This window comes from Balaenoptera acutorostrata, chromosome 8 (genome assembly GCF_949987535.1).
Source record: "Balaenoptera acutorostrata chromosome 8, mBalAcu1.1, whole genome shotgun sequence".
In the NCBI taxonomy this organism is placed as follows: domain Eukaryota; kingdom Metazoa; phylum Chordata; class Mammalia; order Artiodactyla; family Balaenopteridae; genus Balaenoptera; species Balaenoptera acutorostrata.
In genome coordinates this window covers 57,963,244-57,988,881 of record NC_080071.1, presented here as the reverse complement: position 1 = coordinate 57,988,881, position 25,638 = coordinate 57,963,244, and the positions used below count along the sequence as shown (strand labels likewise).

At 35.7% G+C, this 25,638-nt stretch overlaps 1 non-coding gene across 1 annotated transcript; it reads right to left on the bottom strand.

Annotated features, from left to right (window-relative positions):
• Positions 1–24,208: 24,208 nt before the first annotated feature.
• Positions 24,209–24,312, bottom strand: LOC114238900 (U6 spliceosomal RNA). The gene has a single exon (XR_003624146.1). It is a non-coding gene; the product is annotated as a U6 spliceosomal RNA (small nuclear RNA).
• Between the last annotated feature and the right edge of the window lie 1,326 nt (positions 24,313–25,638).

The window sequence follows — 25,638 nt, the reverse complement described above, 5'->3', positions numbered from 1 at the left end:
AGTTTAATTCAGTTGCATCAATCAGTTTCTTCAAAACTCCTTTGGATTGATATTCTAGGTGGTCTCCACTTTCTAATGCATTCATTGTATCCAATTCCAAGTGCTCACTTTTAATGGCAGCCTTCTCCAAGAATAGCAGCCCAATCTTTCATCCCATAATGTTCACCCCGAAGCTTGATCTGACTTTTGTTACCATTTTGATTTTTTTTGGTGTCACTTTAGGCTTTTCTAATATATTTTTTCCTTTTGATAAGTTTGTTTGCTCTTTTTCAGTCTTCAGTTTCTTGTGAAACTGGCTTTGTGCTTCCCTGAAGTTGAGAATGTTCATCTAAAGTATCTTTTAGTGCTGTCTGAAGTTGTTCTTCATTCTTGTCATTTATTTTGAAGGCAGTTTTGGTTGTAGTTACTTGAAATTGAATGTGTTTTGATGTATCTCCTAAAGTCTGAATCTTCCTTGTAATGTCATCCATTAGATTAACTAATTACAAGTATTCAGGTTTAATCTCTTTGAAAATCAATTAAGCCTAAGTAAAAATTCAGAGCTTCTCAGGTCTTTAATAGTGACCTCCAGTTATTGTATTTCTGGTAATTTGTTCTCAAGTCTGACTTGCATTAAAGAGGACTCAAGATCTCCAAATTCTTTTTTAAGAAAGCTAAGGTTTTCAAAAACTTGATGTTATTTCACCAGAAAAGGCAGTTCTCTGTTGCTAGTTTATTGTTTCTACTTAAGTAACAAGTTTTAACAGTAATAATAATAATGAAACTATGATTCTGTATACCACCATTTTTCATAGAAATCTGTGGGTACCTGGGTCTGGTTTCTGATCCCCTAACAGTGCTGCTGTCACCTGGCACAGCATCTTCAGAATCATTGCAACACAACATCATGGCCATTAGTGGAGACTTCATGGTTCACAAGGCCACTCTGAGCTGCCTCACATTTGGCAAAACTGTTCTGGTCACAGCAGATTGCAGAGAACACTGGTGAGCATTCCACCCAGAACCAAGCCAGTACCTGACGTATAGGGAATACAGAAAATACTGGTTAGTGATCTCCTTCTCTTGAGTAACTTTTTTCATCCTGTGGCCTTGAAGATCTTGTCCTGCTCACCCTATCCTGCGCATACGATATGAGGCAGAGAAAATGGATAGAGCTCTTCTCACAATGGCAGTTGGGCCATTTGAGCTCCTTCTGAAAACTAAACAACATACTTCAAAATAACTATGGGCTGAAGAAGAAATCACAGGATAAATTAGAAGATATTTCTAACTCAATGATAATGAAAGTACAACATAGCAAAATGCATGGGTTTCAGATAAAAGAATGCCTACAGGGAAATAAATAATACTTAAAGCTTATATAGAAAGGAGCAAAGGTTTAAAATCAACACTTTAAGTTTCCATCTCAAAAATAAAGAGGAGCAGATTAACATAGAATTGGAATGTAGAATAATAGTAGACAAAGTTAACAAAGCCAAAAGTTGGTTCTTTAAAAAGATTAATCAAATTTAATAACTCTCTGGCAAGGAATGATCAATTAAAAAAACACAGAAACTACAAATTTTCAATATCAGGAACAAATAGCAAATATTACTGTAGATCTTATAGATAATAAAACAATGAGTAAGAAATATTATGAACAATTTTATGCCAATAAATTTGACAACTTAGATATAATGGACACATTTCTTGAACATCAACTTATCAAAATTGACTTAAGAAGAAATAGAATATCTGAATAACATTGAATCTCTTAAAGAAATTGAATTCATTATCCAAACCTTCCCCCACCAAAGAAAAATCTAGATCTAGTTATTTTCACTAAACATTGAAAGAACAAATAAGGCCACTCTTTATTAATTGTATCAGAAAATAGAGGAGGAAGAAATATATCCCAGTTCATTTTATGAGATCAGTATAACACAAAGACATAAGAAAATAAAATTACAGAGAAATGTCGCTTATGAAATCCTTATAAAAATACTAGCAAATTGAGTCTAGTAACATAAGAATTATAATGCAAGATGACCAAATGGAACTTATTCCCAGAATACAAAGTTATTCTAACATTCAAAAGCCAGTAAAATTAATGGAAGGATAAAAAAAAAAAAAAGATCATCATTAGAGAGGCAGAGAAAGCATTTGTCAAAATTCAACACCCAGGGGGCTTCCCTGGTGGCGCAGTGGTTGAGAATCTGCCTGCCAGTGCAGGGGACATGGGCTCGAGCCCTGGTCTGGGAGGATCCCACATGCCGCGGAGCAACTAAGCCCGTGAGCCACAACTACTGAGCCTGTGCGTCTGGAGCCTGTGCTCCGCAACAGGAGAGGCCGCGATAGTGAGAGGCCTGCACACCGTGATGAAGAGTGGCCCCTGCTTGCCACAACTGGAGAAAGCCCTCTTACAGAAACGAAGACCCAACACAGTCATAAATAAATAAATAAATAAAGAATTAAAAAAAAAAATTCAACACCTGGGGACTTCCCTGGTGGCACAGTGGATGGGGCTCCACGCTCCCAATGTAGGGGGCCCGGGTTCGGTCCCTGGTCGCGGAACTGGATCCCACGTGCATGCCGCAACTAGGGAGCCCACCTGCCGCAACTGGGACCTGGTGCAACCAAATAAATAAATAAATAAATATTAAAAAAAAATTCAACACTTGTTTGTTGATATAACCTCTCAATGAACTGGAAATAGAAGGGAACTACCTCAATCAGATAAAATCTTATTTAATGGTGAAATGATGAATGCTTTCCCCTTAAGGTTAGAAACAAGGCAAGGGTGCCTCTTATCACTTTTATCCAACATTATATGCCCAAACTAGTATACTAAGACAAAAAAAGGGTCATGAAGACTGGAAAGGAAGAAATAAAGCTATATTTTCAGATGACATGAAAATTCATGTAGAATTCACAAATTAATATTAAAAATGTGAAGTTAGAAAACTTACAGGGACAAGGTCAATATACAAAAATAAGTATATTTTATACTAGCAGCAAACAATTGATAAACAAATTTACAGAACTCAAAGCTGTTCATAATACCTCCATAAGAAAAACAACAACTTAGGATTAAATTTAACAGGAGATATATAAGACTTCTGCACTTGAAATGGAAAATTATTGCTGAGAGAAATTAAAGAAGACCTAAAGAAAGACAGAGGTATACCATTTTCATGAATTTCAAAATTGAGGAATGTTAAGACGTCACCTCTCCTCAACTGATTTTTAGATTCAATGCAATTCCAATAAAGAGTCCAACAAACGATTCCTTTTAGAAATTGGCACTTGACTATAAAATAGATATGAATAAACAATGGATTTAGAGTAGCTGAACAATTTTGAAAAAGAACCAAGTATGAGGACTTATAGTTTGAATTCAAGACTTACTATAAATCCACAGTAATCAAGAGAGTGTGGTATTCATGTAAAAGTGTGCAAAGACGTCAGTGGAACCAAACAGATTCCATAATTAGACCTACACATCAATGGTTCATTAGTTTTTTAAATAGTTGCCAAAGGTATTCAATGGGAAAAGGAAATTTTCTTTTAGCAAATGATTCTGGAATAACTGCATACGCACATGGAAATGCACATGGAAAAAATGAACTTTGCCTTCTATCTCATACAATACAAAAAATTCAAGGTGAATCATGGACGCAAATATAAAAAAAAACAATAAACTTTTTGAAGGAAAAATTAGAATATCTTTGTGACTTAGGAAAGGTGAAGGGCTTTTTAGACAGATCACAGAAAACATTAACTATAAAAGAAAAACATCAGTAAATGAACTTCAACTTCTGAAGTTCTTCTGAAGTTCTGAACTTTGACTTCTTAAAACACCTCCTTATGAAAGTGAAGAGACAAGTTATGTGTTAGAAGAAAAGTCTCAATATATATGTCTGAGAATATATATATATTCTGGAATATATAATGAATTCATACAAATCGATAAGAAAAACATGAAATAAAAAACCAGTAGGAGACTTGAATAGGTACTTTGCAAAAGAATATGTACAAATGATCTATAAGTAAGGTACTCAACGTCATTAGTCACCAGAGAAGTGCAAATTAAAACCACAACGAGATATCATTTCACATCGATTAATTTTGTAGCTAAAATTAAAAAGATTAAATTATCCAAATGTTATTTAGAATGTGAAACAACTGGTACTCCCATACATTGCTGGTGGGACTGTAGAATGGTTTAACCGCTTTAGATAACTGGAAATTTAAAAATAAATGATAGACTAGCCATCCTAGGAATTTATCCAAGAGAAATGAATTAACATGTCCACAGAAAGACTTGCACAAGACTATCCGTAGCAGTTGTATTCGTTATAGCTCCCAAATAGAAAAACTGCAAAGGTTTGATCCTGAAGAATGGGTAGGTAACTTTCTATATATTTCATACAATGTATGAGATATTTCATACAATGAAATGCTAATTAGCAATAAAAAAGGAATGAGCTACTGTTTCATGCAACAACATGGATAAATCTCAAAAGCCTTATGTTGACTTAAAGAAGCCAGACACAAGAGTATATTTATATGATACAGTGTCTATGAAACTCAAGAATAGGCAAAACTAATCTGTAATAGAAGATATCAGCACAGTGGGTAACTAGAGGGGTGGGATGGTTGAATATGAATCCAGTAGAGATTTCTGGGGTAAAGAAAATGGTCTATAACTTGATTGTTGTGGTAATATAGGTTTTTACATTTTCTTCAGTTCTCACTGAATTGTACATTTCTACATTTCGCTTACTAAAAAAAAGTACAAAACTGGACAGGGATTACCTTTGAGTGAAATCAAAGCATTCTAAAACCATGTAACTGCTTCTGAATGCTAACTTGCTTCTTAAGGATCCTTTGATGTCTTGGGAAGAGCAATTGAGAATATATTAACAGAGCTTGAGCACTCTTACTTTCAGTAAATGGGATTGTTCACAACTTTTAATTGCTCTTCTCCTGCCTTCAAGGCATCTCCTGCTGCTACTCACAACCAAGATTTAAAGAGGAGTTATTGTGTGGGAAAGAGTCTCAAATTCCCCCAAATTAAGGTCCTATGGGAGTGGGCGGTAGAGGAAGCAGTAGCAGGGTAGAAATGGGAGCAAATATGGTATTCAGCTTAAGGGAGAAAAACAACCTGTCCGAATAAACAGAGATTTTGCTTAGCATTGAAACAGATTGTAATGTCCATATATGGAGCATGAGTGAACCAAGGAATTAGAAACAGGGAGATACTCACCAGCAAGTAAACAATGTTAACTATAAGCATCCTTCATGATCCTCTGACATTTAAAAGATGATAGATGCTATCAAAATATCTGATATTTGTCTACCTAATACATTGCTTTACCGGTGGGTTTGTTTGTTTGTTTATTTATTAGTGAGGCTCCAGGTGAAGTAAGCTTTTCTGTTTTTAAAATGTCAACTATTCCACATATTGTATGATTGCATTTATATGAAACATCCAAAATAGATAAAACTATAGAGACAGAAAACATTTGTGGTTGCCTTGGGTTGGGGAGTTATAGGGGTTATAGCTAAGGGGTACAGTGTGTCTTTTTTGGGGGTGATGAAAATGTTCTAAAATTGATTGTGGTGATGGTTTGACAACTCTGAATATACTAAACACTATTGAATTGTACATTTTAAATGGGTGAATTACTCGATATGCGAATGATATCTCAATAAAGCTGTTAAAAAATATCAGCTTTAGTCAGCAATTAATTTTAATTGCTGTTAAAAAACTTTCAGCAGTTAAAAATCTTTCAGCAGTTAAAAATATTTGCCTTTGATAACCTGAGTCACATCACCAGAAAGGATCACTGATAGACTCCTAGATTATCTCATCCCCTGAGGGATTCAGGGAAAGGGAGAATAGCCAGGCTTTAAGTTGCTTTTCCTTCAGCCCGAAAAGGCTTTTGCTGCCCTGCCCCACTGTAGTTTTACATTTCTCCCAGATGTCTTCTTGGAGCTTCCAGGATTGCACTAGAAATGAGCTGAGGTCCCCGAGTAAAGGTGGCCATCAGGTACTGGAAGTAAGAGGACTTGTGCTTGAAATCCTTCTGGCAGTTTTAAATTGTGCTGATGTAAGAAAGTGAACTGCATACTTGTAACCCCTTTTATATCCATATTCTAAAAAACGGGGATGAAAACATACATAGTGTAGCCCACAGAGGGACAATGACTTATTACATTTTATGTCTTATCAATCAATAGTCAGAGCACCTGGGAGATAGAAGGTGTTCAGTAAGTAGTTGAAGGCTCCTGTGCTTTTTTCATAAACTGCCATTAAAAATGTAACATTAATTAGTCTGTGAAGACAGTAATTGTTTTGTAACTCTTTATACTGGTCACAGTGCCTTTTAAATGTCAAGTGTGGGAGCCAAGAAGTATAGTAGAAAGATCACAGGTTTGGGAATTAGACATGCCTGGGTTTAAATCCCCTCTGCCCCAACTCTATCAAATTACTTAATGCTTTAAGCCTCTATTTCTTCATAAAATGGAGAGGTTGAAACTCATAGAGTTGTTATGAAATCTAAATCAAAGAAGATAAACTGTCTAGCAAAATCTCTGGCATATTTAAAGTATACATTAAAGGACTTCCCTGGTGGTGCAGTGGTTAAGAATCCGCTTGCCAGTGCAGGCGACACGGGTTCGAGCCCTGGTCCAGGAAGATCCCACATGCTGTGGAGCAACTAAGCCCGTGCGCCACAGCTACTGAGCCTGCGCTCTAGAGCCCGCAAGCCACAACTACTGAAGCCCACAAGCCACAACTACTGAAGCCTGTGCGCCTAGAGTCCGTGCTCCACAGCAAGAGAAGCCACCGCAATGAGAAGCCTGCACACCACAACAAAGAGCAGCCCCCACCCACTGCAACTAGAGAAAGCCCCCGTGCAGCAACGAAGACCCAATGCAGCAAAAAATAAATAAATAAATAAATAAATTTATAAAAAAAAGTGTGCACCCATTCTGAAACTGCTCATAATTAAAAATAATTAAAAAAAACTAAAGTATACATTAAATGATGGTCCTTTCCTGTATTTAATGGTTGAAAAAAATCACTGTCCTATTCAAATATAGATATGAATTATTTCCAAATCAAGTATTGAATTAAGTTGTGTATTATCTATGGAAGTGTTATGATAAAAGTATTGTTAAAAACATTCTGGGAACTTCCCTAGCGGTCCAGTGGTTAAGACTTCGCCTTCCAATGCAGGGGGTGCAGGTTCGGGGAGCTAAGATCCCATATGCCTCAGGGCCAAAAAACCAAAACATAAAACAGAAGTGATATGACAAATTCAATAAAGACTTCAAAAATGGTCCACATTAAAAGGAAATCTTAAAAAAAAAACAACAAAAGAAACAAAACCATTCTGGATCAATGTTCACTGCAGCACTATTTACAGTAACCAGGACATGGAAGCAACCTAAGTGTCCATTGACAGATGAATGGATAAAGAAGATGTGGCACATACATACAATGGAATATTACTCAGCCATAAAAAGAAACGAAATGGAGTTATTTGTGGTAAGGTGGATGGACCTAGAGTCTGTCCTACAGAGTGAAGTAAGTCAGAAAAAGGAAGACAAATACCATATGCTAACACATATATATGGAATCTAAAAAAAAAAATAGTTCTGATGAACCTGGGGCAGGACAGAAATAAAGACACAGAAGTAGAGAATGGACTTGAGGACATGGGGTGGGGGAAGGGTAAGCTGGGATGAAGTGAGAGAGTAGCACTGACATATATACACTACCAAATGTAAAATAGATAGCTAGTGGGAAGTAGCTGCATCCCACAGGGAGATCAGCTTGGTGATTTGTGACCACCTAGAGGGGTGGGATAGGGAGGGTGGGAGGGAGACGCAAGAGGGAGGGGATACGGGGATATATGTATACATATAACTGATTCACTTTGTTATACAGCAGAAACTAACACAACATTGTAAAGCAATTATAGTCCAATAAAGATGTTAAAAAAAAATTCTGGGTGAATCATTTTAAATGAAAAATGCAATGATAAAAATTCTAGAAAAATATACATAATTTAATGAAGGCATACAGAAGATCTTTCTAAGCAGGACATGAAAACAAAGATGCAAAGTGGAATATTTGATAAATTAAAATACCTAGAATTTAAATTTGTATATGGAAAAACCATAGTAAACAATATTGAAAGACTACAAACATGGGAAAATATGGAAAATATGGGAAAATATCAATAAAGAATCGATCAACTAAATTAAAAATGGATAAAAGACGTAGGCATCCAACCGAAGAATTATAAAAAGCTAATAACCATGTGAAAAAAATCATTTACTAATAATTTAAAAATATCAATTTAAATTTGAGATTCATTTTTTACCTGTATATTTTGCAAAGATTTAAAACAGTGCTGTCTGGAACATACACCAAAATAGACTATATTCTAGGTCACTGAACAAATGTTAACAAATTTACCAGCATTGAAATTGTGTTTTTTCTGATCAAAATAGAATTAAATAAGAAATCAATAATAGAAAGTAACAAAAATTTTCAAACACTTGGGAACTAAAACAACCCATTGCTGAATAATCCAGAAATCAAAGCGCAAGTCCCAAGGGAAATTTTAAAAAAATACATCAATTGAATGAAAATGAAAATACAACATACCAAAATTCGTGGGACTCAGCTAAATTTCACTCTGTACCTAGAGTGAACTTTATAGCACTAAATGCATGCATTAGAAAAGATGAAAAGTCTCACATCAACAGTCTAAGTTCCCCCCTCAAGAACCCAGAAAAAGAAGCAAAATAAACCCAAAATAGAAAGAAGGAAATATTATAATATGTATAAGCAGAAATCAGTGGAGTTGAAATCAGAAAAATAATAGAGAAAATTAATAAAACAAGAACTTGTTCTTTAAAATGATCAGTAAAATTGACCAACTTTGAGAAAGATTGGCAAAGAAAAAAAAAGAAACAGATTACTAATATCAGGAATGGAAAAGGTAGTAACACTATAATACCCTGCAGACATAAAAAGGATAATAAGAGAATACTACAAATTATTCTCTCTATATAAACTTGACAACTTAGATATAATGTACCAATTCCTTGAGAAACAAATGATTACAACTCACCCAATAAGTAACGAATAATCTGAATAGATCTATAGCTATAAGGAAAATTGATTTTGTAACTTAAAGACTCCCCCAAAAGATGTTTCCAGACCCAGATGGTTACATTGGAGAATTCCACCAAACATTCAAAAATATTTAACACTGAATTTACACAGTCTCATCTGAAAAAATAAAAAGGAATACTTCCCATCTCATTTTATGAGGACAGAATTACTCTGATACCAAAACCAAGTAAAGACAATGCAAAAAAACAAAACAAAACAAAACAAAAAAGCTACAGACCAATGTCTCTCATGAACTTAGGCACAAAAGTCCTTAACAAAATATTAGCAAACTGAATCAACAATATATACAAAGAATTATACAACATGATGACCAAATAGAATTTATTTTAGTTGTGCAGGGTTGATTTAATATTTGAAAATCAGTCAATGTAATCCATCTTGTTAACAGCTAATGATGACAAATCATATGATCATATCAGCTGATGCAAAAGAAAACATTTGACAAGATCCTACACCCAGTGATGATAAAAGCTTTCAGTAAGTTAGTACTAAAGAGGAATTTCCTCAGCTTGTTAAAGAACACTGCTGCACTACAAAAAACTTACAGCTAACATTCTACTTAATGGTGAAGCACCTTGTGTTTGCCATCTAAGATGAGAACAAGGCAAGAAGTCTGCTCTTATCACTTTTATTTAACATACTTTTAGAAGTGCTTTATTTGTAATAGCTCAAAATTTTGAATGACTAAGGGCAATAAAGTAGTATGTTCATTCTGTGGAATACTGTGTAGCAATAAAATGGGGAAAAAAACAATGTGACAACTTAGATGGATTCGGGGCTATAAATGCTGAATTTAAAAAAGTTCTTAAAATGTTGCATACTATATAATTCCATTTATGTAACATTCTTGAAATCACACAATTATAGAGATGGAAAACAGATTAGTGGTTTCCAGAGATTAAAGAGGGGGTTGGGAGTAGGAGGGAAATAGATGTGGCTATAAAAGGGCAACATGAAGAATCCTTGTGGTAATAGAAATGCTCTGTATCTTGACTATCACTGTCAATATCCTAGTTGTGATATTATACTGTAGCTTTATGTTACCATTGGGGAAAACTGGATAAGGGGTATAGGGAGTCTCTCTGTATTTTTTTTTATTAAGACGTGAGTCTATTAAAATAAAAAGTCTAATTTAAAAAACTATAAACAATAATGTTATGAAAAAATAGGCATTCTCATATACTTTTCTTTTTGGATAAAAGATTGGTTCAACATTTTAAAGGAATGTATTTTTTAAATTGCATATCTTAACTAGGAATTCTACTTTTAGGACTTCATCTTAAAGAAATCCCTTCATAAAATGCTTATTTTAGCATTTAATGCCCATAATGGTATAAATTATATATATACATATATATATTCAATATGTAGTTCATCAGTAGGGTACAGGTAAAACTAATGGTATAAATTATATATATAGTTCATCATTAGGGAGTAGGGTACAGGTAAAACTAGAGTATGTTCATATAAATGAATATTCAGAGATGACCAGAGAAATAATCATGATGTATCATCAAGTGAAAAAATCAAGTTTAAAGCAACAGTTTCCATTCTTGTGAAACAATATATATGCTTATACAAGTGTAGGAAAAAACCAGAACAAATAGAGATGAAGTTGTAAACAGTTCACCCTTGCCCCCACCCTGGAGTGAGGTGAGAGTACAAGAAATTATCACTGTATATTTTATGTATTCCTGCATTGCTCTCCTTTTTCATTAGATACATTTCTAATTATGACGTAAGCAATAAGTATCCGCATAGGATTTTTACATTTAAAGAGGCACCTTTTTATATGCACAATCTCATTTAGTAATCAAACAGCCAATCAAGACTGTCCTTTTGAAAGCCTATAGAGTAGGAGGAAACTCCTACCCACTCCTTCAGCAGGTGTCCTTCAACTGCTGCATTACTCAGTTCAACCTCGAATGGCTTACACTGCATTCAGGATGTGTTGCATGCCACTAAATTTTCTTCAGTATGCGTCTTGTATATACCCAAGGAGTTCCTGTGATACTGAAGGCAGGGCCATATCGAGTTTCTTTTGTTGTCTCCCCGGTGATGGGAGATGCAGTCCTCAGCTCAAAATGAGCCTTAAGCAGTTCATTATCTGGCTTAACATCATCTTCTAAATTAGCATCTAATTGCAACTCATCAAGTATATAGTATCCTTTTCAATTGCCTAATAATGAAAGTAAGAGAGGAGAATCACAAAAGGCCCTCAAATTGATAAAGGTTGATACAGAATTCTTGCGCCCCGAAACTGAGAGCCACTTTTCTCTGGAAGTGTAATGACATGGCTTAAACCAGCTAACATCTCATTACTAACATGTTTTTCATTTAAAGATAAAACACTGTTTTGCCAGGAGCCACTTCTATACTACATCTTCCATTCATGTTGAGTTTACTGGGCTGCTGTTAAAGGGGGAATTTGACTCTGTTGACAAGTTGTCTGACCCTGAAACTGTAAAAGTTCAACTATCTTGCTGTCAGTTCGACCTCTCATTAAAACTTTTGGCTCCTGCCTGCTTCTGGTTATGTTAACCATGGGGTGGGTTTTTCTATGCAGTTAAAGGATCAAGACCAAAGTTTTGAAATCTGATCAACAGTCGGAGTCCTGTTTATGATCTCTTACCACAAATGATCTGTTAGGCTGTCTCCTATTAATCATCGCTTGAAAAGGAGGAGGGAGTCACTTTTGCCTTATCTTTTGTGCATAGAAATGTTCCCCTTCATTTAACCTTACTGGAGGAGACTATAATAATTGTTTCTCTTGCTGATGGGTGGCCATTGTATTACTGTTTGCTCCTTCATTCAAGTTGGTGGGTGACATTTATAGTGTGAGCATTCCATCCTTCTGGTGGTTGAGGGGTTGAGGACTCGGGGGGAAGAGGTAAAGCTAAGGAGGCAAAAGCTACCTCCGGGATGAGATTCCGAAGTAAGCTGAAAGGGTTCCCATCCTAGCAACCCTCAAAAAATACATAGAAACACATCTGTCCCTTATTTTTTCAGCTTGCTTTATGGTGAGTCATTCAAGTTCTTAAAACCATACAATTACACATGCTAACAGCAGGGTAAAAGAGTAGATAATAAACCTGGCAAGGGTAATTTAACCAAACCATGCGTATCAGTGGTTTATACCAATAAGGGAGATTTAAGAATTCTTTTCAAGACACACACACAATTCTCTCCATGTATATATATATACATACACACACATATGTATATATGTATATATATATATAAATAAAATATAATTATACAAACATATACATATAAACACCTATGCACATTCGCATGTATACACACATATACAGACATATATGTACACACATAATATCTCTAGTACGTTCAGAGGAGAGAGTATAGGGGGTGTTCCATCAGAGAAATGCAGTGTAAAATAAATGTGGTTATAGGATTAAAGCAACAAACAAAATTCACTCCTGTATGCTATGTTATCATACTCCTGCAATTTGGCAAAGAAAAGTCCCTTCTGAGAGAATTATCATGAAAAAAATTTAACAGTTTAAGAACTAAAGAAAAATTGAATGTATATAAATCATTGATTTCTTTAAGGAACTGAGTAGGGCACACAACCTTACAATGCATGCATAGTTTGTGCTGACACTATTGTATTTGTTAAACTCCCACTGTGTGTGTGTGTATGTATATACACATATACATATATACACATATACATATGTATGTGTGTGTATACATACACTTAATGTTGTCCTGAAGTCATTTGAAAAAAAATCTGGAGAGTAATCCCTCATGGAACATTTTTAATATGCTGTAAAGAAATGAAGAAATACAACTAGTTATAGATAAGACATCCCTCAAGGAAAGGAATCTACCAGATCACTGGGTCTCAGGTAATCTCTTTAATATATTTGATATAGCTTTATAGATGTTAGTAGGAGTGCCTTAGTGGCTCAGGGAAAGACTCTAGTTACCTAAAGTTACCCAGAAGAATGACCCTTAGACCTTAATATTTATTTTTACAAAATAGTTCTCTAAGTAGTTTTTGCTTAAATCATGATTTACCAACCACAGAATGAAAAAGTAAAGTTATTGATTTTTTCAATGCTTATAATTATTTTAGTATTTTATAAATGTTTATTTAAAAAGTATATTTTTGAAAATAGTTGATAAAATGTTGGGAAGACCTTTATTTACTCCATGAAATTTGCATTACCTCTACTTAATAGCTCATCAGATCTTCAGCTTCTCTATCTCACTTTCTTATCCGGTATAATAAAAGGAAGTGTTAAATGGGTTTCTTACCTGGGATTATTTTAAGCATAGTTAACAGGCCCATAAGAGATATCTATGTATCTATATCCATGTCTCACATACATATGTACACAGCGCACTTCTTTTTAGTAATCTTAAAAGATAATTTAGGGACTTCCCTGGTGGTGCAGTGGTTAAGAATCTGCCTGCCAATGCAGGGGACATGGGTTTGAGCCCTGCTCCAGGAAGATCCCACATGCCACGGAGCAACTAAGCTCATGCACCACAACTACTGAGCCTGTGCTCTAGAGCTCACGAGCCACAACTACTGAGCCCGTGTGCCACAACTACTGAAACCCACGTGCCTAGAGCCCCTGCTGCGCAACAAGAGAAGCCACCACAATGAGAAGGCTGCATACCACAATGAAGAGTAGCCCTGCTCACTACAACTAGAGAAGGCCCGCACGTGGCAACGAAGACCCAATGCAGCCAAAAATAAAATAAATAAATTTATTTTAAAAAAAAGAAAAGGATAATTTAATTCAGGACCTGAAGTTGCCATTTGTCTCTAATGTAAAACAATCTATTAATCAGTATTATATGTTGTCATGATGTAATTAATAGCTTTTATGCGTTTGACTGCATATGTATGTATGATATTGGTACTAAGGGTATTTCAAGGTGCATTTTTTGCACCTGAATACGAAAGCCATCCTAGTTTTAGTAGCACAATTTGAATTAGTGTTTTTACTCATTTTCCCAATTAAGAATACTTTGAATGTTATGTGTGTATGTGTTCTGAGAAAAGAATTTATGCATGAATCTGAATTCAGGGCACATTAAAAATATATCCACCCTAGAGCATTTTTACCTTAAATGTATTTCACTTTGTACATATGACATAATTTCAACAACTTCTTCATGTAGTGCATTTAAGTAGTAGTTTTCCTTTGAAATATAAAGAGAGTTAAATTTCTTTTTGTTCATGTTTTATATACTTATAATTGAGATTTAGAGATTATTATATTTTTAAAAAATATTTGTTTATTTATTTTGTCTGCCCCAGGTCTTAGTTGTGGCACATGGGATCTTTATTGTGGCATGCAGGCTTCTTAGTTGCAGCATGCAGACTCTTAGTTGCGGCATGCATGAGGGATCTAGTTCCCTAACCAGGGATTGAACCCAGGCCCCCTGCATTGGGAGTGTGGAGTCTTACACACTGGACCAACAGGGAAGTCCCTAGAGATTATTTTTAAAAATGTTTTCTATAAGAATTTTCATGACATGAAAATTTAGGAATGTCAAATGATATATACTTTTTATTATTGTGAATTTCTTGACTTAAGTTATTAATGAATGAAGGAGAGTTACAAACGGAACTCCTTTGAGTGATTTGACAGTCACCCTCTGTTTTCCTTAGAGCCCATTATAAGATGTACCTGATTTTTTAGTCTTTGCTCTTGTAGTGTATGATATCTTGGGGTGTTTGGGTCAAGTAACTAACTTAACAGGATTGCTAAAAAAAACTTGCATCAAATGGTTTGTAAATCCAAAGCAACAGTAATGTAACAATCACAGGATGTTAGTGGCATCCAACAGTAAGTATTTATTCTCATACTCATGGGTCAGCTGGGGTGGCTCTGCTTTAGTCTTGGGTCTATGAGACAGCTGGGGTAGCTCTGCTCCATGTATCTAATTTGGGAACCCAGAAGCCGTTGATACATGGGGCAAGTTTTTCTCAGGGTAGATGCTGGAAGGGAGCTAAGAGAATGCATGCCTCCTAAGGGCTGGAGTACTGTCACTTCTACCCATATTCCCTTGGCTAAAGCAATTCATGTAGCTAAACCTAGTATCAATGGAGTAGGGAAAATAATTTGCCTAATAGTGGGTAGAGAGTGAATGTTTGCTGAACTATAATCTACTACAGATTTTAAGTATTTTTGGATCTCTTCGTCATAATTTGAGAATTCATACTTTTTCCTATTCACTGAATTTTCGTTAGGACTAGCTTTGGAATCCCTGGCTCTTCCTAAATGGTCTGTCTTTACAGTAGTGATCTTGGGTTGCAGTTTCATGGAAGAGTATGTGCCATTTTCTCATGGAATTCTTGGCCAGAATACCATATGTTTTATGGTATTTGTTACCTATTCACGGTCCTGCTCTGAAGATGCACATATGTCACAAACTATTTCACAAACATCACACCCAACAGCTATGGACCCGTTTTAATATTTACGTTTACAACTTTAAAAAATAGAATTTTGACTGATTTGAAATGACTTTCATAGCAAAATTACTTAATCTTTTCTTGATGAAATATATTCATTTTCTATTGCTATGTAAAAATTACTACAAATTTAGCTGTATAAAATAACATATATTTATTCTTAGTTTCCGTGGGTCAGGAGTGCAGGCATGTCTTAACTGGATCTTCCGCACAGGTGTGAGACCCTGCAAACAAGGTATCAGCCAGACCGTGATTCTTTCGGAAGCTTGGCATTCTCTTCCAATTGCATGTAGTGTTAGCAGCATTCAGTTTCTTGCAGTTGTAGGACTGAGATGCCTATCGTCTTGCTCACTGGGGGCTGCTCTCGGCCCCCAGAGGCACCCGAAGTCCCTTGCCACTGCGTCATCACAGGCCTCCTCACAATATAGCAACTTACTTCTTCAAAACCAGCAGAAGAATCTCTCACTTCAGTCTGCTGAACTGGAGTTTTATGTAATGTAATGTAATCACAGAAGTGACTACCCATCACCTTTGCCATGTAATGTAACCTCACTAGGGGAATGACTATTTCACCTCTTTTGCCACTTTCTGTTAGATAGAAGAAATCAGTAGGTTCCTTTCCCACTCAAAGAGAGGGGCTTATACAAAGGTTTGGGTCATTGGGGAGTCATCTTAGAATTCTGCCTACCTCACATCATAATCTATCAAATAAAGGCCACAAATCTAGCACTTGGAAGAATCATAGTTATCTCCAGAAATTCCAGCTTCTTTTGCCCAGGAGCTATCATTCGAGACATTGAAAGCAGTAGGTGATTAGTGGCTACAAGGCTAATCTAAATTCCTGAGGACTAACGTTCCTCAAAAATATTGGAGGAATCTTAATCTGAACCTAAGAAATATTATCAGTGGTGTGATGGGCATAGAAGTGGGTAGCTACTTCTTCAAAAAAATAGAAAAAAAAAAAAAAAGAATAAAACAACTAACAGTAACACCTAAGTTTTAAAATCATGCCTAGCTTGTGTTTGACAATCCTTCTGATAGCCCAAATACTATAAATTTAGTTGACGATAACAGAACAGATGGAAAAAACATATGGCTTGTAGGTAGTGTGTGGTGGTTGATATTTGCGGTACATTAGGGGAATTTATTTTATTTTGTGTCTTTCCTTGTGTAACTTTATGATACTTTATCAAGTAAATTTTATAAAACCTTTTTTTTTTTTGACTTACCTATGTTATAGCTATTAAACTCTCTTTGTGACTTGAACATTACATTAAAAAAAGATTAGTTTCATAATTATTTCACAGCAGGCATTTAGATACACTGGCAGGAAGACTATTTCATTCAGGAAAGCATATCTGTAGCAATTTGGTTATCATGTAGAGTCCTTGGATAGAGATTACACAGGTAAAAGGGGCAAAAATTTAAGGAGATTAATTCAGTGAAGGACTATTGAAGAAGGTCAGATTAACTGGCATTTAGATTAGACATTTATCTAAAATACCAACAAAATCCTACAGGTCTTCATTTAACACTAGTTTCTATAACTCCACGTTTTCTAAGGAAAACTTAATCAACAAATCAGTGTGTACTGACAATGCTACTTTTTGATCCTGTTATAAGAAGAAAATTTTAATGTACAGAAAATAGCATAAACACAGTTGTTTAAATATGATACTCAATTTGATTTTTTAGGCTAGACAGCAGCCCTAGAAACCCTGTATCTTGAGGTTTATCTGAATTGAAATGCAACTTTCTGATGTTTGCCTATTAGTAATCTTGTGATTTCTAAAAAACATAATCTAAGAATTTGTATTTTTTAAGGGCTTTTCAAAGGACAGTATGAGAAAAGAATATCTCTCTTTAGAGGGAGTAGGGATAAAGGTAGACTTGGGCAATTCAATATAAGTAAGTATGTGTGAAAATTCCTATTGCTTTTGGCTATTTAATAGCATGTCTACACTAATGAGGCCATAGTAAAATAAAAATTGAACTCTTGGCAATATTTCTTCTCTAGGATTCATTCAGTTTCTTGACATAACTCTTTTTCCTTTGCCTTACCTCTTACATCAATATATTGACCATGTATTCCTGGTTATCTTAGTAAATGAAGCACTTTCTTTTAATCTCATCTATATTACCTTTGTTAAGTAGCTGAATATATGGGTGCTCCCTGTTTTCTTGCTTTTGAATGCTCTGATATACACACACACACAAACCACTAGAGTAGAATGAAAAGAGATGTTCTAGACTATCTCATATTCCAATAAAGTATCAATTTATTGTGTATACTCCTCTTGCCCCAGAACACAAATATGTGAAATAATATATTTAGGCAAATTTTTTTTTTCCCCTCTGGGAGTTAAGCCAGCATTTTATTTATTAATTTATTTTTGGCTGTGTTGGGTCTTCGTTTCTGTGTGAGGGCTTTCTCTAGTTGCGGCAAACGCAGCCACTCTTCATCGCGGTGCACGGGCCTTTCACCATCGCGGCCTCTCTTGTTGCGGGGCACAGGCTCCAGACGCACAGGCTCAGTAGTTGTGGCTCACGGACCCAGTTGCTCCGCGGCATATGGGATCCTCCCAGACCAGGGCGCGAACCCGCGTCCCCTGCATTGGCAGGCAGATTCTCAACCACTGCGCCACCAGGGAAGCCCCTAGGCAAATTTTAAACTTCCAATAAAAATATATTCAGGTTTAAGTAGTCAGTAGTGTTCATTTTGAAATATTATTAAAAGAACCAAACATATTTTCATAAATTCTATAATTTTACAATAGCATATTTAATCATATTCACAAGTAAGTGGTAATATATTGCTAATTGTAAGACCAGTTGATTTTTTTTTTAATTAAATAAAGATGGCACAAAATTTAAGTAGAGTAACTTGAGAATCACAAAGTGATTTTGGCTCAAAACTCAACATTAGTCTGTATTTTGTAAATGTTAACTTCTCCCCCAGACGTTAAATTTTATCTTAAATTTTATGTTCCAACATATCTTAAGGGATTTCACTGTGGCTTCAAATCAAGGTAAATTAATAGTGTATTGTTTTGAAAAGAAGTTCCATAATCTCCCTATTCCAGTGTTTAATTCTTGTTTTCCAAGATGTTCTTTATCTTTAGTCTGATCTAGTTTCCTTTCCATTTCCTCCTGTTCAGTAAAGAGAAATGGGTTAATTATCTAGCAAATAATTTTTCAGTCACTCCTAGGCTTATGAAAATGTGCCTTAAGTCCAGTTTCTTTACCTCCTTAATCTATTCATAAAATAGTCTCATTATAAGTGATATTCCAAATGGATCAAATACATGAGTACTAGTCCTCGTTGATGGATACATACAGTGATCCTCACAAAGCCTTGTTGAGAGGAATGCCTAAATTTACTTATTCATGAAGTTTTCATTATCTTAAGCTTTTTTTTTGGGAAACATAATGCTACCAAGTATCTGTATTTGCTGAGCTCAGCCACTTCCTTCCCCACCTGTTCCATTGTTGCCAAGATGAAATCACTTTCGTAAAACAAGCTGGATTTTCTGTGAGTGCATTGACAACATACTGTGCCACTCTATTTGCTCTTAGAATATAAACTACAAAGGATGTGTGGTCAGATTTGTACTTTGTGCTAAGATCATCTGAAATGAATCTTTTTCTCTTTGTGCTTATGTCACAAACCTGGTAGAATTAGGTTCGTTCATTTCAAATTGTTTCTGATATTTGGAGATTGCTTTTTAATTTTTTAACTTATGTTTTTTGATATATAAATCATTTGTATGAGTCCAAAGTCAAGACTGTAACAAAGTATATTCATAAAAGTCACACTTTTTCTAAAAATCCCTGCCACACCTTACACTCTAAAGGTTACAGTTTTTGTTAATTTTTGGTTTATGCTGCCAGTGTTTCTTTTTTTTTCTTTGCAAATGTAATTAAATATGTATGTATGCATATCTTTTTATCTATCCCTACCCATATATATGTGTATGGATATACATGCATATATTATTAATATATATACACACATACACATGTTTTATGTATATATATATATATTTTTTTTCAATTCCCGTTTATTTTTGGCTCTTGGGGCAATGTCATCTTTTCAATATGAAAAAAAGCAGCAAGTTCAACACAATAGAAATCTGAAGTGTAGAATAGGACAAAACCAAGGGTAGGGGGGAAGGCAGTAGCAAAAGTAAGAGACGAGGTGTTTCCAAAAGATGGAGGGTGTCCTGTCCCCTCTCTGGGGAATGACATTTAGGTGGTAGCACATAGCTTTCCATATAGGTACAGAAGGGCTGATAGTCATTTTTTTCTGTAAGAAAAGACAGGGCTGGGGAGGGGCTTTCTGGAGGCTTAGAGACTAGTCTTTCTTGCTCCTCTTGACCCCCTTTTCTGACCAGGGGAAAGGAAGGCATCCAGGCTATTGAAGTCCTAGTTTCCAGGTATCTCTCTGCTCCTCTCTCAGCTTCTGAGGAGGTGTTAACAGTATTATCTTCATTTTCAGTCTCCCTCCAAGCTCTGTCCTGAGCTATTTCCTTTGTAAGGTTCTGGCTATGTGTATGTTTAATATATATGTGTGTATATATATTTATGTATATTCATTATTTCTATGTCTTGACCTTTTTTACTTTGCAATATAGCCTAAAAATCACCAATATTAGTATATGGCCCTCTTTATTATTCCTCTATGGAGCTATACAATATTCCATTGTGATGATGTACCATAGTTTATTCAACTTGCTTCTATCAATGGATATTAAGGTAGTTTCCAATATTTTGCTATTTTAGATAATATTGCAATAAATACTGTAAATACTGTAAATACCATAGCTTTGCTTATTTTTGAAGTCCACAAACTCTAGGATACTTTCCTCTGAGTAAATCCATTGATTTTTTTTTTAAAGCAGTAAGACTAATCACTGATTCCCTTCATGAATATTTGGGATTATTATATTTACATATAAATTTTTATGTACCTTGCATTTTGCATCTTTCCTACATATCACAGGTGTCTTGAGGTCATAAATAACATCTGGTTTTATATATATATATATATTTTTAATTTACATGTATATGTATTGGGTATGGTGTAGTGTGATTTGTGGATTGTGATCATTCTTATCTACAAGCTTTCTTCTACTATTCATGTTTATGAATCAATATGTGTGTTGACCTAGAGTTTCTTTTCCTTGTTAATTTAGAGAATGTTTATGAAATGCCTGCGGTATGTAGGTCTGTGCAGGATATAAAACTGAAAGAGCCCTCCATGGAGCTTATGCTATATCTGTGATTAGCCTTGTGACTTGAGGTTAAGCCAACTTAACTTTTTGGATCTCAGTGTTTTTATCTGAAAAATGGGAGCTATTATCCTATTTTGATTGTTTAGTGGGATTCCTGAAAGAAGCCACTGCAGCGATGAATGTGAAATAGTTTGTTAAAATATAAAGAGCTACAAAATATATAAAATAGTTATTGTCATTTTAGTACTGTATGTTCTCAGATGCTTTGCCATTATCTTCCCCAATAGACTTAGCTGTTTGAGAAACATCAGTACAGTTATTGTTTGTTTTATATTTCCTCAAAGCAGCTGGTATAGAGGGAATAGACACTGAATTTATGGAACATTTTATTTTACTGAGCTAATGTATTTTGTACCAGGGGTCTCAAACTCTAATTCCTACAGGGGCTACATGAAGGACATAAACTGGATCATGGTAGGAAGTGGTGAGAAATTATGGCCAAACTGGAGAGTAAATTCTTTACCTAAAGACATTCAAATTCGAGTTTAAAAACAGTACTGTGTGAAGTAAACAGTTGAAGGCCATATTCAGCAGTCTTTATGCCTGTTTGTGAGCTGTGGTTTATATGAATGTTACATTTAGGAGGGAAACCTTATTTCTTTGCTTCATTCGTATCCTGGATGACCTTAAAGATGTGGGATATTGACAAACAGAGCCAAATCATTACAATAATTATCAGTAAACGTGAAAATAATAATAAAAATGCTTGTGATGTGGGCCTGTGAGACTATAGTAAAAATATAATAAGATGCAGCTTTACAGTGTTAAGTTTATTGTAGACATGCTTTCTGTTACTTTCTGTACTATGTTATATATTCCCTGTTCATGAGGACTCATGGGCCAAATATTACTGTGCTTCTTCTCAAGACATATTTTGCTTTTAACTTGTAGATACTATGTATCATACCATTGATTATATTTCTTTTTTTGCGTGGTTCCCGGAATGTTCAGAGCCAAATTTGTCACTGACTTCCAGAAAACCATACTAGATCTCCTGTCAAATATTAGATTCTAATTTCATTTTTAACTTTGTCTTATAACTCCTCCTTCTTTTCCCTTTTTCCTGACTTACTCTTCCTTATTCTATTTTGCTTTATATATCTTTGTAAGCTACTTCAAAAGCTTTTTGGAAAAAGGTGAGGTGTAAATGACAGAAGTCCCAAAGCATGTACATTTGGAGATAAGAGACTAATAGCTCCCATGTTGTTATTTACAAAGAGATTGTGCATACAGCTGGTGGAACATTACTTTTTATAAGCAGACTCTTAACAATGAAAAATGTGTTTTTCTATACATTGCTATCCAGTTAGCTTTTCTCAATTTTCCCTACAACATTTTTGAAAGAAAAAAATAGTTCTTTTACAGGATTGGGATGGTCCTTATTGCTATTTCTCAACTATTTCTGGCTCTTTGCTTTCAGAAACATGTTAGGATTGTATGTCTTGGTATCTGTTTGATGGGACCATATGTTTAGCTCTAGCCAGTGAGTTGCGAATAGAAAAGACTAGAGCATGCCACTTCTGGTCCAGATCATTGAGTTGACCTTGTGAGACCCTTCAGCACACCCTTTCCCTTAAGCATGTTGATTGGCAATGTTTGAGATGATGGCTAATCTATCTGCCAGGGTCCCTGAGTGGTGAGCACTATTAAGTAGTGTTTAGCCACTGAGAGTTTAGAGTACTTTGCTACCAAAACACGATCTAGACTATCCTGAGCGATTCAAAGACAATCCATAGCAAAGCAAAGATTAGGACCATGGATTGTTTATCAATTATGCTTGCTCCTTGATGGGTAATGAAGATATAAGTAAGGTTACAAGAATAGGTCAAATATGAACAGATTTCAGAATTTGCCGTGGAATTCAAAGGACAAGAATAAAATCATTCAGAATGAGACATATTATCTTTCAGAAAGAAAAATCTCTGTTTTTACCTGAACATTTCCACTGCTCAGCTTTGCTTACATTAAAACCAAGAACAAAAACCGCTCTCTGTGACAACCTGAGTATCTAGATAATATGTTTATACACTTTTCATCAATCCTGTGTTTGTGAAGCTTCCTACAGCTAGGGGTGAATGAGAGTCTAGAGGGAAATAATGAATGGATTTAGGCCTCATTTGCCTTGACTCTACAGGCAATTTTTACATTTTCAGAGACTCAAGGGTGTTATTTGGAGAAATTACTCAGGAATAAAGATATCCCACCAGGCAAAACAGGACTTCATGTTTTTGAGACTCCTCTTTCTTCAGTTTCCAGTTTGCAGGTGGGACCGGGGGTGTGAAAGGGAATTAAAATGTCTAGGTGATATCTGTTACTGAGAGCAGCAAGCACCCCTCCCCTGCCCCAAGCTCAGCAGCCAGTGAACTCTTGAAGGAGACAGATTGCCCACGTGTCTTTTTTTTTTTTTTTTTAATAAATTTATTTATTTATTTATTTATTTATTTATTTTTGGCTGTGTTGGGTCTTCGTTTCTGTGAGAGGGCTCTCTCTAGTTGCGGCGAGCGGGGGCCACTCTTCATCGCGGTGCGCGGGCCTCTCACTGTCGCGGCCTCTCTTGTTGCGGAGCACAGGCTCCAGACGCGCAGGCTCAGTAGTTGTGGCACACGGGCTTAGTTGCTCCGTGGCATGTGGGATCTTCCCGGACCAGGGCTCGAACCCGTGTCCCCTGCATTGGCAGGCAGATTCTCAACCACTGCGCCACCAGGGAAGCCCCCTCCCCCGCCACGTGTCTTTTTGTTGTTGTTGTTAGTAAAGTGTCTTGGAGAAAAGCATCAAAGAGGGGGGTGTATCCTCCTCTGAAGGAATGCTTTTCATCAGGTACCTCTGTATTTCCTGGGGCACAGGACTGGAGTGCTGTTTGCAGAAATGTAATGTTGGAAATATGACTCGGTTTTGATTTTAAGAAAAAAGTGCTCCTATCTATTACAGACAATGGTGTGACCAAGTAGACTGAGATCAGAGATGCAGACAGCTATATGCGTGGAGGCACAAGCGAGCTAGGTCTCCAGAACCAAAACATGCTCGTTAACCTTCAGAAACCCTGAAATTTTTTTCCAGTTTTACTGAGAAATACTTGACAATAAACTGTATAAGTTTAAGGTGTATAGCATGATAGTTTGATTTACATGTATTGTGAAATGATTGCCACAATAAGTTTAGTTAACATCCATTATTTCATATAGATACAATAAAAAGGAAAGGAAAAAAACCACTTCTTGTGATGAGAACTCTTAGGATCTGCTCTCTTAACAACCTAAAAATATGAAAGGCTCCACGAATTTGTGTGTCCTCCTTGCTCAGGGGCCATGCTAATCTTTGTATTGTTCCAATTTTAGTATATGTGCTGCCGAAGCAAGCACTACTCTGACATCTTGACAGGGCCTTTAGTGTGGACTAAAAGAGAAGAAAGGTAGGAAATCTAATGTAATTGAATTTTATTTTTTATTCCTTAGAAGCTACATATTCCTATATACTAAGTTTTCATTCCTAATGTTGAAATTGATATCTGTCTTCCTACTTGCAGCTTTAAAACATTTAACATTGCAAGCAAAATCCAGAACTCTCTTTATAGTTGTTTGCAAAAGAAATTAATTCATATTTTCTACTTTTTGACTATAAGTGATATATTAATTTAATCCTGTCTGTATACATTAAGCACACATATTGTGTAGTATTTCTTGTGAACTATAAATTTCACTAAACAAAGACATAAAAGAGTGCTCCTTGTAATACTGCTTATTGTAGCAAAATATTACTAGCCATGTACATTTATAAAAATAAGAATTGGTATAGGGCTTCCCTGGTGGCGCAGTGGTTGAGAATCTGCCTGCCAATGCAGGGGACACGGGTTTGAGCCCTGGTCTGGGAAGATCCCACATGCCGCGGAGCGACTGGGCCCGTGAGCCACAATTACTGAGCCTGCGCGTCTGGAGCCTGTGCTCCGCAACAAGAGAGGCCACGATAGTGAGAGGCCCGTGCACCGCGATGAAGAGTGGCCCCCGCTTGCCGCAACTAGAGAAAGGCCTCACACAGAAACGAAGACCCAACACAGCCATAAATAAATAAATAAATAAATAAAATATTAAAAGAATTGGTTTAATAATTTTCTGATTAGCTATAGAAAGCAACATTATGTGCTCAGTAAAGTTACATATCTCAGAAGGAATCTATATTTCTCTGAAGAAAATATGCTTAAAAAAATTAAGTTAAAAATCAGATTATAAAATATAATTCAATTTCTTATAAATAATAATTATCCACACATCTATGTGTGTGTATATATAGAAAAAGAACTCTGTGTTACTTTTTAATACTATTTTCCCCCCAATGATTATGCATTACATTTAATTGAATGTGAAAAGTAAGATTAAAAAGATAAATTGAGGGGTTTTTTTTTAGCCCAGACCTCCCCTTTGAGCACCATATTAATTTATATATTTCTGATATCTTCACTTGTATGTCTTACAGGCATCTCAAAGTTAAGATGGCCCATGCCACAGACAGAAAATCTACCCCTCTCCCAGTGCCTCCACCTTAGTAAACGACAACATCACTCCTTCCAGGTAAGTCAACGAAGGGTCAACTTTGCATCTTTCACATACACAGCCCACCTCTACCCCCCATCCAGTTTGTAACCAAGTTCTGTTTCCAACACAGATTCCCAAACAGATTGTGAAGACATCTGT